This window comes from Pelophylax lessonae, assembly GCF_965119305.1.
Source record: "Pelophylax lessonae genome assembly, chromosome: 5".
In the NCBI taxonomy this organism is placed as follows: Eukaryota; Metazoa; Chordata; class Amphibia; order Anura; family Ranidae; genus Pelophylax; species Pelophylax lessonae.
In genome coordinates this window covers 31,594,840-31,608,875 of record NC_138772.1, presented here as the reverse complement: position 1 = coordinate 31,608,875, position 14,036 = coordinate 31,594,840, and the positions used below count along the sequence as shown (strand labels likewise).

At 42.9% G+C, this 14,036-nt stretch overlaps 1 protein-coding gene across 1 annotated transcript in view; it reads left to right on the top strand.

The window, feature by feature from the left end:
* Window positions 1-14,036, top strand: part of ADCYAP1R1 (ADCYAP receptor type I) — a 419,514-nt gene that overhangs the window by 18,545 nt on the left and 386,933 nt on the right. The window lies entirely within an intron of this gene.

Here is a 14,036-nt window from a genome sequence, read left to right as displayed (position 1 = left end):
CACTCCTGGGATATTAATCTGGTCAGTTAAGTAGCAGAGGGGGTTGTTAATCAGTTTCAGCTGCTTGGGTGTTAATTAAATTAACAACACTTGCACTAGATGGGCAACAATGAGACAACCAGGAATGGTTTTACAGGTGGAGGCCGCAGACATTTTATTTCCCTACTCATCTTTTCTGACTGTTTTTTATTAGTTTTGCATTCGGCTAGGGTCAGTGTCACTACTGGTAGCACAAGGTGATACCTGGACCCTATAGAGGTTGCACAGGCAGTCCAACTCCTCCAGAAGGTTTGCTGTGTCTCCCAGCACAGTCTTAAGAGCATGGAAGAGATTCCAGGAGACAGGCAGATACTCTAGGAGAGCTGGACAGGGCTGTAGAAGGTTCTTAACCCATCAGCAGGACCGGTATCTGCTCCTTTGTGCAAGGAGGAACAGGATGAGCTCTGCCAGAGCCCTACAAAATGACCTCCAGCAGGCCACTGGTGTGAATGTCTCTAACCAAACAATCAGAAACAGACTTCATGAGGGTGGCCTGAGGGACCCATGTCCTCTACTAGCCCTGTGCTCACTGCCCGGCACCGTGGAGCTCGATTGGCATTTGCCATTGAACACAGAATTGGCAGGTCCGCTACTGGTGCCCTGTGCTTTTCACAGATGAGAGCAGGTTCACCCTGAGCACATGTGACAGATGTGAAAGGGTCTGGAGAAGCCATGGAGAACGTTATGCTGCTTGTAACATCGTTCAGCATGACCAGTTTGGTGGTGGGTCAGTGATGGTCTGAGAAGGCATATCCATGGAGGGACGCACAGACCTCTACAGGCCAGACAATGGCACCCTGACTGCCATTTGGTATTCGGATAAAATCTTTGGACCCATTGTCAAACCCTACGGTGGTGCAGTGGGTCCTGGGTTCCTCTTGATGCACGACAATGCCCGGCCTCATGTGGTGAGAGTATGCAGCCAGTTCCTGGAGAATGAAGGAATTGATACCATTGAATGGCCCCCATGCTCGCCTGACCTAAATCCAATAGAACACCTCTGGGACATTATGTTTCAGTCCATAAGAAGCCGGCAGGTTGCACTTCAGTCTGTCCAGGAGCTCAGTGATACCCTGGTCCAGATCTGGGAGGAAATACCCCAGGACACCATCCATTGTCTCCTTAGGAGCATGTCCCAATGTTGTCAGACATGCATACAAGCACATGGGGGCCAAACAAACTACTGAGGACCTTTTTGAGTTGCTGCAATGAAATTTCAGAAAAATGAACTAGTCGGCTGCATATTTTTTTCACCTTGGTTTTCGGGGTGTCTTTGAATTCAGCCCCCTGTGGATCGATAATTTTCATTTCAATCAAATGATGTGCCATTCTTTTGTTTCTAACACATTACCCAGTCCATACCAATATATATCCTAACACATTACCCAGTCCATACCAGTATAGATCCTAACACATTACCCAGTCCATACCAGTATAGATCCTAACACATTACCCAGTCCATACCAGTATAGATCCTAACACATTACCCAGCCCATACCAATATATATCCTAACACATTACCCAGTCCATACCAGTATAGATCCTAACACATTACCCAGTCCATACCAGTACAGATCCTAACACATTACCCAGTCCATACCAGTATAGATCCTAACACATTACCCAGTCCATACCAGTATAGATCCTAACACATTACCCAGTCCATACCAGTATAGATCCTAACACATTACCCAGTCCATACCAGTATAGATCCTAACACATTACCCAGTCCATACCAGTATAGATCCTAACACATTACCCAGTCCACACCAGTATAGATCCTAACACATTACCCAGTCCATACCAGTATAGTTCCTAACACATTACCCAGCCCATACCAATATATATCCTAACACATTACCCAGTCCATACCAGTATAGATCCTAACACATTACCCAGTCCATACCAGTATAGTTCCTAACACATTACCCAGCCCATACCAATATATATCCTAACACATTACCCAGTCCATACCAGTATAGATCCTAACACATTACCCAGTCCATACCAGTATAAATATCCAACATGATATTTTTTTCCCCCATTGAGATCTGATGTATTTTCAAAGCGTTCCTTAAATTTTTTTAAAATGTGTATTTTCAATATTTGTAAATGTGCAGCTTTTATTAAAATAATCTTAGTCTTCTGGTGAAGACTACAAGTGACCATCATTGGACATAAGGACATAACTCATAACGTGCCTTCACTTTCAACAAAGTGTCTGAATTCCTGGAACTCAGCATGTGTGGAGGTAGGCTTCTTACAGTAAGGCTCCATTCACACCTGGGCGTTTTTGAGTGTTTTTCAGCTCCAAAAACGCTAAAAAAAAACGTTCCAAAACGCCCAACAAGTAAAACCCCATTCATTTAAATGGCCCCTGTTCACATCTGAGCATTTTGCAAAATGCCTGTAGCTGAAAAAAGTACATGAGCTTCTTTTTGGGCTGATTACCAGCGTTTTTGATAGATGTCAATGCCTGCCTCCAAAAACGCCTAAAAAAAAACGCCTGAAAATCGCGGTAAAAACGCGGTAAAACGCTACGCTCAAGTGTGAATGCAGCCTAAGGCTACGTTCACATCTTGGCGTTGCTATTACAGGCGTTTTTATGGGCGTTTTTTCAGGCGTTTTTATGGGCGTTTTTATGGGCGTTTTTGCAGGCGTTTTTACAGGCGTTTTTTGTGCAGGCGTTTTTAGATTGACTAGAGACCAATGGAAAACGCCTGTAATCTGCCCAAAAAGAAGCTCATGTACTTTTTTGAGCGTTGGGCGTTTTTGCTCACGGCGTCAAAACGCTCAGATGTCAACAGGGGCCATTGAAATGAATAGGATTTGTCTTGTTGGGCGTTTTGAGAGCTGATCCTAGAGCAGAAAAACTCCCCAAAAACGCCCCAAAACGCTAACATATGAACGTAGCCTAAAGAAAGCAAGTGCAGTGCACAGAACAGTGGGCCTACAGTATAGGTTCATGATGGTGAACTAGCTGGTGCTCAGGCTCAGAAGTCCTCTCAAACATCAATCAACAGGTAATAAAATTAAAGATAGAGCCGGCAACTTCAATAATCCTAACAATGTCTTTATTAGTTACATGACAGTTAGTAGAAAACGGGGGCAGATGCGTTTCGGGAGAAAGCCTTTTTGGGGTAGCCATGTGTGTACATTACAGGCAGGTCTGGGAGAAGTGGGGCAGGAGGGGAAACTGCCCCTGGCTCCGTGTTTTCATGCAGGGGGGGCACCAAGGCAAGTTGTGCTCTCCTTATGCAGGTAAATAAAAATACAAAAAAAAAAAAAAATTCTGAATAAAAATACAAAAAAAAAAATATTCAGCCCGCAGCACTGATCACTGTCTCCCCCAGTAGACTCCAGGCTGTATGTTTCTCTGTATGAGTTATGGATAAAGGGATTGTTATGAATCATAGAGGGTGCTTTGCACTAGGATGTATATACTCCTGACCCTCACACTATGTACGGTACAAACTTCTGGCCTCTGCAGACTTTGTAAGTTTTCCAGCTTACAAAGAAATGAAGGGTCTATAATCTTCAGAGATGTATAGTAACTAAGTAGAACTACTGTACTTAAGTACCGAAAGGCGGTATCTGTACTTTCCTAGAGTAGAATTTTTTTCTCCTACTTCCACTTTTACTTCACTACATTTTTTTGATGATTTCAATACTTCTACTCCGATGTTTTTTTTTTTTTTGTACTGCATAGTTACTCGTTACTATTATAAAAATTACCACTGCCAGAACAGTAGATGGCAGGTTTCATGAAGCTCAAAACATGTGTATTATCAGCGCATACGAAAATAAATGCTACTGTATGTATAAATAAAAGCTCCATTTGAAACAATAAAAAAACAATATGATGTTCAAACTTTTGACTTCTTTCTTTAATAACTACATAACACAGTACTTGTACTTTTACTTTCAGTACTTGAGTAGCAATTTTTTGTTTTCAAAACTACTGGTACTTTTACTTTCAGTACTTGAGTAGCAAAATTAAAAAAAAAAAAAAACTACTTGCAATACTTAAGTACAAAACATGTTGAATACTTTAGTACTTCTACTCAAGTCACTTTTTGATCGAGCACTTCCACTTCTACTCAAGTCACTTTTTGATCGAGCACTTCCACTTCTACTCAAGTATGGGTTTTGAGTACTTTATACAACTCTGATAATCTTTATCATAGGTGTATTTTAAATGATAGAGACAGAATATCAACCAAAAATCCAGAAAAAACCACATAAAACAAATGTTATAAATTGAGTTGCAGTTCAGTGAGTAAAATAAGTATTTGATCCCCTACCAACCAACAATAATTCTGGCCCTCACCAGCTGGCTACAGTATGGTACACAGATTAGTCCAGTTTAAGAAGGTGCAACTAACGACAACACGTGTGTATAAAAGATACCCGTCCACAGAATCTCTTTCTTCCATTCAAACCTCACCATCATGGGCAAGACCCAAGAGCTGTCAAAGGATGTCAGGGACAGGAGTGTAGACCTGCACAAGGCTGGAATGGGCTACAAGACCATCAGCATGATTGGGGAGAAGGAGACAACTGTTGGAGTGATTATTCGCAAATGGAAGAAATACAAAGTAACCATCATTCGCCCTCAGTCTGGAGCTCCATGCAAGATTTCGCCTCATGGGGTAAGAATGATCCTGAGAAAAGTGAGGGATCTGCCCAGAACTACACGGAGGAGCTTGTGATGGATCTCAAGTCAGTTGGGACCACAGTCATCAAACAAACCATTGGTAACACAATACACTGCCATGGAATAAATTCCTGCAGTGCCCGCAAGGTCTCCCTCCTCAAGAAGGCACATGCACAGGCCCTTATGAAATTGCCAATGAACATCTAAATGATTCAGAGAAGGATTGGGAGAAAGTTCTGTGGTACAAACAAAGGGAAAGCCGCTCAGGTGCAAGTTCAGGGCTTGGTGCAGGTCGGATCCGTCATCCAAACGCAGAAAAAGTCCAAAAATTTAGACCGCACTCAAGGTAGTAAGATGAAAGAAAATGAACTCCTTTATTCCTCATAAATGAAGCAAACAGACAGTGCACAAACAGACGTGTCGGGTTGACGCGTTTCACGATGCTGTAGATCGCTTACTCATAACCACACACCCTTGTGGTCACATGGGACCAAAACTGAGCTCTTTGGCATTAACTGTGTCTCGCTGTGTTTGGAGGAAGAAAAAGGCTGACTTTGACCCTAATAACACCATCCCTACAGTCAAGCATGGAGGTGGAAACATTATGCTTTGGGGCTGTTTCTATGCTAAAGTTACAGGCCAACTTTGCCCCATTGAGGGGCCAATTGACGGGGCCATGTATTGTAAAATCTTGGATGAGAACCTTCTTCCCCCAGCCAGAACACTGAAGATGGGTCATTGATGGGTCTTCCAGCATGACAATGACCCAAAGCATGCTGCCAAGGCAACAAAGGAGTGGCTTAAGAAGAAGAACAGTAAGGTCATGGAGTGGTCTAGCCAGTCTCCAGACCTTAATCCTATAGAAAATTTATGGAGGGAGCTGAAACTTTGAGTTGCCCAGCGACAGCCAAGAAACCTTAAGGATTTAGAGAAGATCTGTAAAGAAGAGTGGACCAAAATCCCTCCTGAGATGTGTGCAAACCTGGTAACCAACCACAAGAAATGTCTTACCTCAGTACTTGGTGGAGAAACCCTTGTTGGCAAGCACAAAGTCATGTTTTGCTTGGGGATCAAATACTTATTTCACTCACTGAACTGCAACTCAATTTATAATATTTGTATCATGTGCTTTTTTCTGGATTTTTGGTTGATATTCATTTAAAAGTCTCTATCATTTAAATTATACCTATGATAACAATTATAGACCATTCATTTCTTTGTAAGTGGCCAAACTTACAAAATTTGCAGGGGATCAATTCATTATTTTCCCCACTGTATATCACATACTCCTGACCCCTGCATTGTGTATGTTACATAATCCTGACCCATGCACTATATACACCACATGCTCCCAACCCCTGCAATATGTATGGTATGTTACATACTTTTGGCTGCTGCACTCTGTTCGCTGAGCTGTATATTGCTTTTAGTCCCGACTCCAGCACTCTATTCGTTACCTATTCCTGCACTATGTACATTACCACTCCTGACCCCTGCACTCTATGTATTACATACTCCTACCCCCTGCACTTTCTGCATTACGTACTCTGAATCATGCACCCTGCACAGTGCTTGCTCCTGACTCCTGCACAATGTATGTGGGTATGAAAATAGGGCACGCAAATTGGGCATGGGTAAGAGAATTGGGTGCTCACATTACAAAGGAGGGGGGCACAGTCCTAATGTCTACATTTTGTGTATTATGTATGTCACCATTCCTGACCCCAGCACTCTGTACATTACATACTTCTGACTCTTGCAACCTCTGCGTTACGTACTCCTGACCATTGCACTCTCTAGGTTACATACTCCTGACTCTTGCACTCTCTGCATTAGGGTCTCCTGACCCTTGCACTCTCTGCGTTACGTACTCCTGACCCTTGCACTCTTTACATTACATACTTCTGACTCTTGCACCTTCTGCGTTATGTACTCCTGACCCTTGCACTCTCTGCGTTACGTACTCCTGACTCTTGCACTTTTTGCGTTACGTTCTCCTGACCCTTGCACTCTCTGCGTTACATACTCCTGACTCTTGCACTCTCTGCGTTAGGGTCTACTGACCCTTGTACTCTCTGCGTTAGGGTCTACTGACCCATGCACTCTTCATGTTACTGCTCCTGATCCCTGCATTATGTATGGGGGTATGAAAATATGGCATGCAAATTGGGCATGGGTAAGAGGATTGGGTGCTTACATTACAGAGGAGGGGAGCATAGTTAGACATCTTCATACTGGGCACTGGATAACCTTGTCCCACCATTGATTACATTCTCTGCATAGTGATTGTGTTTAACTGTTTCTCTACAAACAATAATGGCTTGAATGACTGATTTACACTAATTCAACTAAATAAATGATAAATAATATTGTAATGATGCTAAAAATACAAATTTCTCTTAGGAGATCGAACATCCGTCTGCTGAGAGCGATTTTCGGTCATGTCATTGTGTTTGACAGCTTACTGGAAGTTTACAGTTGTTTGTGCATAAAATGAACCTGTTATTTCATGATATTGTTCAACTATTTTTTGGCAAGAGGTCACTGATGCCAAGGTCAAATGAAGCCGTGCTGGCATGCGTTGGTTAACTAAAAGCAGAACTCCAGCCAAAAATAAACAAGATAAAAATGAATACAGTAAAACCTTGGTTTCCGAGTAACATGAGCGTTTTGAAAGATGAGCAAATTTTTTTTTTTTTAAATGTTGCCTTGGTTTGCAAGCGCTGTCTTGATATATGAGTAATATCCGAGCAGTGGTTTTAATGTAAAAAAAAGAATGACATTCACAATGTTAAAGTGTTTGTTAACCCACACTGCTATGTTGCTATAATACACTTTGTTTCCCAATGCTAGCTGCTCCTGTCACTGTGTTTCAGAGCACTTATCAGCCGTCACATGACCCACTGCCTCTCTCCTCTCCCGGTCTGACAGCTGCAGTGGGCGGAGCCAATATTCCCCCACTGACGTCAGTCAGGAGGGGAGGAGGAGAGGAGGAGAGAGCCGACCGGTCACGTGACGGCCGAGCGGCGCTCTGAAATCGGGTATAGCCAGCATTTTTTTTTATAAAACACAGTGACAGGAGCAGCTAGCATTGGGAAACAAAGAGGAATATATGAGCTATTAAAAGGTTTTTCAGCATTAGAAGGGGAGGGGGCGGGCACCTGACACAGGCCAAATTACACAGTACACTTTATACTGTATTTTGTATTGCCGAAATCATTTTTATATGAATAAATGGTTGTGGAACAAATCATCTGAATTTCCATTATTTCTCATGGGGAAATTTGCTTTTATATAAGAGAGCTTTTGATTATAAGCATGCTTCCGTAACGAATTATGCTCGCAAACCAAGGTATTACTGTCGTTTTTAAAGTTTAAAAAAAACAAAAAACTAGTTTTTCTGCAATGTTTACCTTTAATCCAGAGATTTCCCTGCAATACTTTTTCTGCCACTGCCTCCTCAGTCTGATGGCCAGCATCATTCAACCCACTTCCTCTAAGTAAAGGTGATCCCGGACAAGCCCCCAACCTGTGACGACATGGAAAGGAGAAACAGCAAAGTGATGAGCTCTTTTCTATATCAGTCTACTCTGTCATCCTATCAGCATGCTTCTTGTCAGCACATGAACTTATTGGTTCCTTGTGCTGCTTTTTCCTCTCACACCCTAGATCTGCTGTACAGAGACTACAAGAGTCTGATACCAGGTCGCATTAAGTTACTGTACTTACACTGCTTGTATCTATTGATGTAATAATGATTACTGGAGTTTAACACTAACTCTATGACCAATATGCACTTGAAAATCATATTATACATATTTTTAATTAGCTATATATATTTTTGGAATACTGTTTTAATTAAAAAAAGGGGAAAATCAATGGCACCCCCTAATTAGCAAGCTGCTGCTCTCTTACGGTCCAGTCCTTGAGCTGGGGGTAGAGAGGTTCCATTACTATGATTTCAGGGGGCAGAGGATGCACATGGAGGACCCCAACAGCTACTGTATAAGAGTAAATAAGATATATACAGTATCTGGGATTCCACTTTAAGGGGTGTGCTTATAAAAACTTTGCACGATTCACCCAGTGAAAGTGAATGTACATTTGTTCTGTGTGAAAAGGGGACAGAAACATATGTTATCAGGCTATTGTGCAGGTCAAATGTTTATTATTGATTTAGGGTGGAAATGCCACATTTGGACACTATGTGGCAGTGGTCCTCAACCCTTTTCCTCAGGGCCCACTAACAGGCCAGGTTTGCAAGATAACTGAAATACATCCCAGGTGATATAATTTGCTGCTCAGTGATTGCAGTACTCTAGTCTGCATCTCCCAAGGTAATACTTAACATCTGGCCTGTTAGTGGGCCCTGAGGACTGGAGTTGAGGACCACTGCTATATGGCACTAAGTAATATAGGCCAAATTCCATCTAGAGGCATCTGACCACTAGATGGTGCTACATATCATAGGAATTTCCTATGATACTTAGCGCCATGTAGTGGCCAAATGTGGTATTTTCCATTTTAAATCCAAGAAAATGATTGCCAGCACAGGAAATAGCTTTATAGGAGAGCAGACATTGCAATCCCCAAGGCTGGCTTTCAATAAATTTACTGAAAAAAAGTAATAATAACGAGGTGATCTAATTGTAAGCCTTATGACCAGACCTCTGTAATATTATTTGTGGAATACACTCTGCTTCCGGCTTTTGTTGGAGGAGCGGTACCTCCACAGAGCGCCTCTTGTCACTTTATATTCTCTCTGTAAGCCGCAAATCGTTTTCTCCTCATCAAAAAATTGCCCGGTTTTACAAATATAAAAATACGAAACGAGGAATGGGGCGAAGAGCAAGCGTGGAAGATAAACTGAGGCTGAAAATAACAATTTTCTAAAATCTTCTACTTTTATGGATATGTGTACAAAATGTAATCTTTCCAACAGAGTACGAAATAAAGCTTAACTCCATGTGTTAGTGAACTTTAAATAGTTTGTTTGGAGCAGCTATTTAAAGTCCATGAAAGCATGGAGTTAGGCTTTAAAGAGGCATATCAAATAAAAGAAAAAAAGTGAAATTGCTTATTGGAAACCATATACTGAATATAAGGTACAAATGTGATCGCTGTCAGCACAAGAGTCTTCCTCCATCCTTTCCATTTTTTAAATTCTTATTTCTTCTTTTCTTTTCTCTGCCCCCCCCCCCCCCCCCAACACACACACATTTCCTGCTTCCTTCCCTCTTTTCTTTCATTCCATCCTTTAATTTCGTCCTTTGGCCTTTCCCATCATCATTTCTTCCTTCCTTTTCTTTGCCATCCCTGACCATCCTTTTTTCCTTCTCTCTTTGCTTCCATCCCCATCACATTTTCCTTTCCTTTCCTTTCCTTTCCATTCCTTTCCTCTCCTCTCCATTCCTTTCTTTTCCTCTCCTCTCCTCTCCTCTCCTCTCCTCTCCTCTCCTTTCCTTTCCTTTCCTTTCCTTTCCTTTCCTTTCCTTTCCTTTCCTTTCCTTTCCTTTCCTTTCCTTTCCTTTCCTTTCCATTCCTTTCCATTCCTCTCCTCTCCTCTCCTCTCCTCTCCTCTCCTCTCCTCTCCTCTCCTCTCCTTTCCTTTCCTTTCCTTTCCATTCCTTTCCATTCCTCTCCTCTCCTCTCCTCTCCTCTCCTCTCCTCTCCTCTCCTCTCCTTTCCTTTCCTTTCCTTTCCTTTCCTTTCCATTCCTTTCCATTCCTCTCCTCTCCTCTCCTCTCCTCTCCTCTCCTCTCCTCTCCTCTCCTCTCCTTTCCTTTCCTTTCCTTTCCTTTCCATTCCTCTCCTCTCCTCTCCTCTCCTCTCCTCTCCTCTCCTCTCCTCTCCTCTCCTCTCCTCTCCTCTCCTTTCCTTTCCTTTCCTTTCCTTTCCTTTCCTTTCCTTTCCTTTCCTTTCCTTTCCTTTCCTTTACTTTCCTTTCCATTCCTTTCCATTCCATGCCTTTCCATTCCATGCCTTTCCATTCCATGCCTTTCCTTTCCCTTCCTTTCTTATTTGCAATCTTCCTTTCCTTCCTTATATTCTTCTCTCTTTCCTCTCTTCCCCATCCATCCATCCATCCATCCTTCCTTCCTTCCTTCCTTCCTTCCTTCCTTCCTTCCTTCCTTCCTTCCTTCCTTCCTTCCTTCCCCAACATCTTTTTTTATTCCTTCTCCCCTACCTTCCCCACCTTGGCTGCTTCCTTCCTTCTGCTACTTTCATACTTCTCCGCTGCAAAAACACATCTGCATTTTGCTGTGTTTTTTCTGCGTTTCCAGTGCATTCGCACCTATAAAAAAAGGACACGTCACTCAAGCAATGCAACTGCAGGTGCGTTTTCACTATCTTTATTCGTTTTCCTTTCATTTCAATGGGGAGGTGCATTTTTGGTGCGTTTTTTTCCCCCTCATCAAACACGCACCAAAAATGCAGTTTGCAGAACTTTGAAAAACACAACTGCAACTATCCAGTGTAAAGAGTTCCGTAGGATTTAATGGTCATGTATTTTTCCTGCACTTTTTTAAATGCTAGAACAGAAGAAAAACGAATCAGTGTGAAAGCAGCCTTCCTTCCTTCCTCTCTTTTCTTCCTTCTTTGTTTTCCTTTCTTGCTTTTCTTCCTTCTTCCCTTCTTTCTTTTTCTCCTTCATTCCTCCCTCTTGTTCCTTTCTACTTCTCTTCCTTATTTCATTCCTTTCTTATTTCCCCCTCTCCTTCCTCCCTTTCCTATCAACTTTTTTTCCTTCCTTCTTTTCTTCCTTCCTTGTTTCCTTCCCTAGCATATTTTTTTACTATTCTTTCAAACCTCCCCCACCTTGGCTGCTTCCTTTTCTCTTTTCCTTCCTTCCTTCCTTCCTTCCTTCCTTCCTTCCTTCCTTCCTTCCTTCCTTCCTTCCTTCCTTCCTTCCTTCCTTCCATTCCTTCCTTCCTTTCCCCCATCCCTCCATTCCTCCTTTCCTCCTATCATCTTTTTTTCCTTCCTTCTTTTCTTCCTTTCTTGTTTCCTTCCCTAGAATCTATTTTACCATTTTTTCAAATCTCCCCCACCTTGGCTGCTTCCTTTTTTCGTTTCCTTCCTTCCTTCCTTCCTTCCTTCCTTTCCCCATTTCCCCCATTCCTCCATTCCTCCTTTCCTCCTATCATCTTTTTTTCCTTCCTTCTTTGTTTCCTTCCCTAGCATCTTTATTACCCTTCTTTCAAACCTCCCCAACCCAGGCTGATTCCTTTTTTCCTTCCTTCCTTCCTTCCTTCCTTCCTTCCTTCCTTCCTTCCTTCCTTCCTTCCTTCCTTCCTTCCTTCCTTCCTTCCTTCCTTCCTTCCTTCCTTCCTTCCTTCCTTCCTTCCTTCCTTCCTTCCTTCCTTCCTTCCCTCCTTCCTTCCTTCCTTCCTTTCCCCCATCCCTCCATTCCTCCTTTCATCTTTTTTCCGTCCTTCTTTTCTTCCTTTCTTGTTTCCTTCCCTAGCATCTTTATTAACCTTCTTTCAAACCTCCCCCACCTAGACTGCTTCCTTTTTTCCTCCCTTCCTTCCTTCCTTCCTTCCTTCCTTCCTTCCTTCCTTCCTTCCTTCCTTCCTTCCTTTCCCCTTCCTCCTTCATTTGATGGCTACAGAACCAATAACTGTCTTTAAAGAATATGGGCCTTCCAGTTTTGGTGGGTGTTTACTTTTAAAGCGGTTGTAAACCCGAAAATGGAAAAAAACTGCAAGACAAAGCCATAATGAGCTAGTATGCATCGCATACTAGCTCATTATGCATTACTTACCTTAGAACGAAGCCCCGTCACGGACCCCCGGACATCGCTGCGGGCGCCGCCATGATCCCTCGGCGTCTCTTCTGGGTTCGGCGGCTCCGGCGCTGTGATTGGCCGGAGCCGCGATGACGTCACTCCCACGCATGCGCGGGAGTGATTTTCCGGCAAGCTGCCGGCTAGGAAAACTGAAGGTCCCCCCGGACCTTCAGAGCGCATGCGCCGCTCGCGTGAGCGGCTGCATGCACTGCAAATATCTCCTAAACCGTGCCGGTTTAGGAGATATTAATTATACCTACAGGTAAGCCTTATTATAGGTAAAAGTGTCAAAAAGCGGGATACTACCGCTTTAAGCTAACCTTCTCTAGCTCCAGGATGTATGAGGATACGTTACATTTAGACATTGCACGCTGAAATTATTTTGATTGCGCCGTCTCCAATATACTTGACTGCAGCACTGAGATTGTTATCTTCAAAATGTTTTGTATCTAAACGACAATGAAACGTGCTGATCATCTTTTACTCTTCCCGCTGAGACTTTGCAGGGTGAAGCTATGCATTAACCAGTTTATAATAAGCATTCATATATTAGCTGTCATTTCTTTACACAGCTTGGCGCCCCATTGTATATACATGCCAAAACAAATGTATATATTGCTGGCACTGAGCCAGACAGCAGTGAAAGCTTATCACAATTCTTCTTGCCACCCTGCTATGGCGTTGTGTGCAGACGTTGTCCCCCTCTATGTGATACTGAATAACTTGGAGAAACTGGGCAGCCCTTGGAACAGGCGTTTACACGGGAGATGACACTAACACGGACGTAGGCTTAAGACGTTGACAGATTTACTTGTAGAGCGAACAACATGCCAGAAAATCTCCCAAAAGACCAGGCAGAGTCCTTCACAGGAACAGACAAACCATACATAATCAGGAAATCAGTCTCAGTTTTACAGGATCCCTGTATTGCTCTTTAACAATGTGGCTCCAAGTTAGTGCAGCCAATGGTGCTTTATTCAGCCAAACACATGGTGGAAGCTGAGCAGCCTTGCAGAAGAAGGGCCGTGCCAAGCAACAATGAAGCAAGCAACTTCCACACCCAAGCATATGCATAACTCCCCTACTACTGCTGCAGGAGCTGTTGGTAGTATTGGGCCCTCTGCTATTTACATTGGTCCTAGGCGGAACCTCACTCCTGCTAGCACCACCAAAATACCCTTGCCTGCACACTGACTGTGGTAAAGTAAACAGGTTGTATTGGCAAGGTTAGAGTGGTAAGGTAATACAAAAGTTCAAACATTCAAAGTTAATACACCAGGAGAAGGCAATAACAAAACAGTGCAAAACAGTGCAGCTAACACCAATGTCTTTGAAGTGAAGGCTAATTATGTACTGCAGTACAAAGAGTGTAAACAATAGCTCTCTGACTGAGAGATCGCATTCCGAATGACTTCAGATGGCTACCAATAGGAAGATGGGCTAGTTCACTTAAGAGTGCTCTGTTGGGAGAGTCTATGCTTCGGCCTGAAAGGCTACAGTGGGGATCGAAAGTTTGGGCGTTCCAGGTAAAAATTTGTATTAATGTGC